Source organism: Molothrus ater, chromosome 3, assembly GCF_012460135.2.
Source record: "Molothrus ater isolate BHLD 08-10-18 breed brown headed cowbird chromosome 3, BPBGC_Mater_1.1, whole genome shotgun sequence".
In the NCBI taxonomy this organism is placed as follows: domain Eukaryota; kingdom Metazoa; phylum Chordata; class Aves; order Passeriformes; family Icteridae; genus Molothrus; species Molothrus ater.
Window position 1 is genome coordinate 1,344,001 of NC_050480.2, and position 6,080 is coordinate 1,350,080.

Genomic DNA, 6,080 nt, shown 5'->3' on the forward strand with positions numbered 1-6,080 from the left:
GCCTGACTAACACAGCTCGATTCGCTTCTTTAACACAACGTGTGGCTGCCAGACAGGAGCTGGAAAAAGGTTATGGTTGAAACAAGAAGTCACTGATGGCAAAAGCCATGTCTAGATAATACCCATGACACATCTAACAAGCCTTAGTTGGGTGATTAAGGCCTGAAATTTGGGTTTCTGTATTGTGTAAGGAAGAGTAACTCTTCTTCCTTTACTAGAATGATTGCTGGTTTAATTTGGGAGCACAATCATAACTACTCTGTCAGTGGCAGGTTGTACTGTAAATCCTGTCCGGGTACCTGCATGCCCTTCTCACAACTGACAGAAAACCAGAGGAAAACCACAACCAGTCACAGGTACAGGAGCAGAATTTGGCCACAGCTATTGGCACTAGATTTACTGCCTGATCAGCCTAGCCAGCTTGAGCATGCATCATAATCTAATAAAAACCTAATAATGCCTTTCCATCTAACTCAGCCACATACATCAGGCTTTGGAGGTATCAAGCCTAAAAAGAGAATTGTACTGCTGTCTTTAAGGTATTCTTATTGCTGAGAAAAATATATTGCAAGCAACAATTCCTTACACAGCAGTTCTCTCTCTTTTCCACTTTGGAAAAAAAAGTTAAGAAAAATCAAAGCAATAAAAATTCACGTTTGATATGACATCTGTCCAGATCTGATGCACTCAAACTTGAAAGCTTGCTCTCCTATCTCTTGTAAGATCTTTTACATTCTGAAAAGGCTTGACAGGCAGAAGATGAACAGATGCACAGTAGGGGTGGGAGATGATCTTGTGGGAGGTCTCTCTTGCCTTGTGCAGGGAAGGCTGCGGAGGCGTGCCTGCATGCTGGGGGCTGTATGGGGAGAGGGAGCCCAACAATGCCCCTCTTTACAGGGCTGGGGTTACATAAGGCTTGGCGGTGCCTCCCTCTCCCTGCCCTCGGCACCTCGGGAGATGCCAGCAGGGAGGCATTGCAGGAGAACAGGCTGCCCTGCAGCTCCACGCTTGCTCTGTGTGTGCCAGCTCCCCTGCTGGCTGCTGGGCAGTCACCTTCCCAGAGGCAGCAGGCAGGCTGCTCCTCTTGCTCCCATTTCTGCTCCCTGGACAAGGTGCGCTCTGGTGTTATCCCTGCTCCCTGGAGCTCGTGGGTACCACCTCTGGCTGTACACTGAGCACCGCTGTACTCTGGTGCGCTCCTGTTTCAGACTGTGGATGACAAACTCCCCCTCTGGGCATGCAGGCGAGGTGAAAAAGCAGAATAGTCAAAGTTATTTGATACTATGTGAAAAATGCCAATCACTTGTTTTTAACATTTTAAAAGTTTAATGGTAATAAAATGGTTATAAAAATAGTAATACAATTAGAGTAATAATAATTTGGACAAATTGAATTAGGACACTATGAGACAATAGAAACAAAGAGTTGCAGACAGTCCCGGGTACCTTTTTCTGGGCAGCACGAGCCCAAAAAAGGACCCCTGCTAACAAAGGATTAACCCTTAAAAGCAACAGCCTGTTGTGTATTCATACACTTCACACATGATGCATAAATTCCATTCAAATACAGGATTCTGTCTGGTCATCATCAACTTCTTCCTTCTAATCCTAACAGTGGCTTCAAGGCGGGAAGAAGTTCGTTTCTTCTGATAAGAAGGCAATAAATTATTTTTCTCTGAAAGATTCAGGTGTCCTGGGGCTGCTATCTGGTGCGAGTGCCTCATTCCTTTCTTAAAAAAATCCCACTAACATAGTTCTTATTTTAACTACAAAAGTTACCTTTTAACTACAAGACTACATTTATCATATTATTAAAATGTTAATACAGCACTACTAACAATATATCAAAATAGATATGGTAAATATCTGTGTAGAGCCACGTAATATACACTTTTCACAAATACAAGATCAAGAAGAGCCACTCAGGAGGGTAGGGAAGAACTCTTGGTGCACATCAGCTTACCTGTGTAAGAAGCATAAAAGTAAGAGTGATATTTTTTTGATAATAAGATATATTTTTCAATGCTGAATGCCCCTGATAACTTGTCTCCAAATCGTGGCAGGACTAGTTCCTCACATTTCTGGAGAACAGCAAAACTCAAAGTTAGTCAGAGATGTCCAACTGGATGTATTTTGGGGACAGTACCCTGTAAATATGATTTCCTCCTCTCATTGCATACCTACCTTTTGGTGAGCAGTCATTAGATTCACATTAACTTGATGAATATGAAGCAGAAAGCTCTTCATGTACATTATTTTAATGTTCCAATAAATTCTTTAGTCTGATTTTGGTAGCAGAGATACAAACATTCCTTGCCAAAAGCCAAAGTTTTGTCTAAAAGCTTTTGTTTTCATTTTTATTGGATATCAAAGGCAGGGCCCTGGTGACTTCCCAACAGTTACAGTGCTGTGTATTTATTGATTTATCTGTTCTAAACCAAAGCATTCTCCTTAAACATAACAAGCTTTATTGTTAATAAATCCATGGTAAAAAATGCATTGAATATGTATTTTCGGCCCGTCTTGTTTACTCTCTACTACATTATTTAAGTTATAAAACTCTTTTAGCATTCACATAGTGAAAAGTATATTGCAACGGTTATTTGTGTTGTTTTGTTAGACACAGGTACAAATTAAAATTGGAAATATCAACATTGCTATTGTCTGTGTGATGATAACCTTTTGTTTTCTAGTTCACAACCAACCCATCAAGAACAAATTCCAAAAGCTTAGGAGAGTAGTTCTGGAAATCCATGGGAGAACTGGCAAAAATTACGTAGCTGGTGATATCAAGTGTATTTTAGGAAAATGAGTGTTGCAGTAATTTATTCTGCTCTAGGCAGTGTCGTGAATCCATCATGGCACACAGAGAGAGAAAACATGTCAAGAATGCTGGAATACCTTTCCTTACCGCAAGACACCCACACAAACTATTAATAGGACAACATTCAATAAAGTAGAAAATAAACCTAATAGAGACCAAGTTAAGAAAAGTTGGGAAAGAATTTTCCAACTTCATCCTCTGTGCCACACACTAAAATCTCTAAAGTTTTTAACTCCCTTTTTCCACTAGAAAACCACACTATCAGAGGAGGCAAATTTTAGTTCAGTGAACACCAAGACACAGAAGTTTGACTGGGAAGGGATCTTTTAAAAGTCCCTAGCTCAGCCTCCCTATACAGAAACTAGCGGTAAAACACAAAGCCCTGTCTTGCTCACACAGCTCCAGAGAAACAGTGAAATTACTGATGGGGAAGTCTAGGAAACAATGTATTTAGGTGGTGTCCTCTGTGCAGAGCAAGGGCTGCTCACCCAGATAAATTATCATTCCAGCACAGAAACATTTGTGAGCTGAGTGTCACCGAGCAAGAGAAAGTCAGGTTGGCATCTTTCCCTCCATGTAGCTTCACTTGTTCTTTCCATACTGTACTTGAACTTTCCATTTTATAATCAAGGTTAAAACAAACAAACACAGACTAGAATTATTTATTTTTTTTTTTTTTAAATCAAATTCTGTCCAAACCTTACCTGGGGTTCATGGCTACACTGCAATCACCAGCTGTGGAAACCTAAAGTGACAGCTGGATTCCTGCAGTTTTTCTGCAGCAGCAGGGGGAGTTTGGAAGCTGGAAAACTGTGGCTCTCCAGGTTTGTACAGAGCCCACAGAGCACCACACACACTGTAAGGGTTGGAGCAGGGCAGGGTAACAGAAGCCCACTGAAGCTAAGGGAGAGTAAATTGTGGAAGGAACAGAGCAATTGCAGTCATCACAGAAGAAAGAGAAGGTCTGGCCCAGACCCTTGTTTTTTTCTGGCTGGACCTCTTTGCTTTTTCTTTTTACCCATTTCCTAATGGATGTTCCTAATCAGGCTCAATGAGGTGTGCCATCTCCATCTTGGCCAGCCTGACCTACTTCACAGGGATTAGCAGCTCCATGGCATGGCTCCCCTGACTTGGGAACACTCTGTTCTCTCCCAGGAATGAAACCAACTCTGCCTCCTTCCTGATCAGCGTTTGGCTGAGATGCAAGCCTCCTCTGTGCTGGATGTGGCTAGAAATTACTGATAAATTAGTTACAAAGTATGTTCTTCTTTCCTTGTTCTTTGGAATTCACAGGAACACTCCCATTTATTTGGAGCCATCATTTTACATGTTGTTCCTTCTCAGCCCCTTCATTTGCATGTTCTTTAATGACACAGCTATAATTGTTCACCACCCTGTACCACCACTAAATAAAATGTTCCTCAGCCTTCCCTTCTGCACCATCAGTTCTTTGTCACTTAAATTCTCCTAATTTGGCTCCACCAGATCTCAACCCTCTCTCTGCTTTGGCCAATCATTTTTTCTTCTTTCCCTAGAGAATCTATAGAAAGATTAGAATGTTCCCCTCAAGTTTCCAAAGTTCTTATTAGCAGCAGAAAAGGAAAAAAAAAGTAATTTCTTTATTACCTTCCCACAAACATCAACCAACTGTGTGTCTTCTCAAATAATTTCTACTGCTGTGTTTTTTTTCTCTTCACTACATATTCCAGGTCTAAACATTGCTAAACCATCCAATTTAACACTATCCATTTAGGAAAGGCAATGATAAATTAGAGAATGTTTTTTAATTTTTTTTCACTTTTACAAATCACAAAATTATTAGAAAAATTGTAATATAGAGACTCTGAGTTTGTGCACCACATTGAAAATATTACAAAGGTCATGTTCTGAGAGGCTTTTACTTATTTAATCCTCAGCTGGCACTAATTGCAGTGGCAAAACTGCTCAAAAAATGAAGGGATCTCTGCAGTGCTGGGAAGCTGTCAGCAACACTCTTCTTTGGTCAGGGCAGGTACTGTTGGAATACCTGGTGAGGAGAGTGTCACTGAGTCATTGGGAGAGGCCTCATTACTCCTGAGAGGTAACAAAAGAGAAAAAAATTCTGTGATGGCTTCATTTCTGCATAGTGAGAGTGGTGGTAGGGCCATATTCTGCTTCTGTCACCAAATATTGACCCTGAGTCTGCTTCAGTGACAATAAAGGCTAGACCAACACTTGGGCTTTAAGGAAAGGTTTGATCAAAGCCAGAATCCTGTGGGGAAATACAGGAGTGATGGAAAGAGCCTCATAAAATAAACTGGTAAAGAGCAACAAACTTCACAGGTGATATTTCCTCTGCTGAGGGAAAAAATGTGTGAATGTTTTACCAACAGGACTTATCAGCACTGTGTTGCAGTAACTATTATTAAATTGTTCAGCACAAGTTACTTCTATGCCAAGATAATCTCCAGCCAAACAAAGATTTTCACAACAGACAAGAAGGCAGCCTAGACCTGTACGGTGATCCCTTCTATTTTTTTTTATTTTTTCCTGGTCAGTTTACCAGGCTAAGTAAAGAAATCGATTCTCTTAATTTCCATTAGTTAAGAGTGCAATCATCCCACTCAAGGGCAGGGCTGCTGTTCAGAAGGAGCTGGACAAGCCAGAAGGATAGGGCTGACAGGAATCTCATTGAAGTCAAGGAAAACACAGCATTATGCGTCTGGAACGGAGTAAAGAATTCATCAAGGAGTTTTACCCCAACATGATGTAGAGATTCTTTATGTTCAGGCTGACAGAGCAACTAAGAAAGGCAGCCTAGGGAGGCCATAGAGGATTGCTGTCTGAAGAGATTCTGAACTTACCTGGAGGCGTAGGGGGAGAGAACAGAAGTAACTAAAGATAGTATAGAAAGTAATCTTATGCTCTAAAGAGTTGCAGTTGAGCCAATTATTAAGGATTAGGAGCAGGCCTGATGTTAACAGGCCACAGCTGTAGCCAATAAGAAGTGTTATAAAAGAGTAGATAGGTTGGTTGAGTAAGACTAGACTCAGTTGAGCATGGCAAGGACAAGTCAATGTCTAGAGAAACTGCCTATGAGAAACATCAAGAAGGTATGAAACTCTGATAATATAGAATCCTTGCAATGTAATGATAGTAGGAGGTGCTCCTGTGTCACCTGCTCCAGGCGATCCCCACCTTGGCAGGGGGATTAGACAGAATCCCAAACAGCGCTGGGATTCTGCTCTTGGATTCTTATTAGAAGCAGAAAAGGGAAA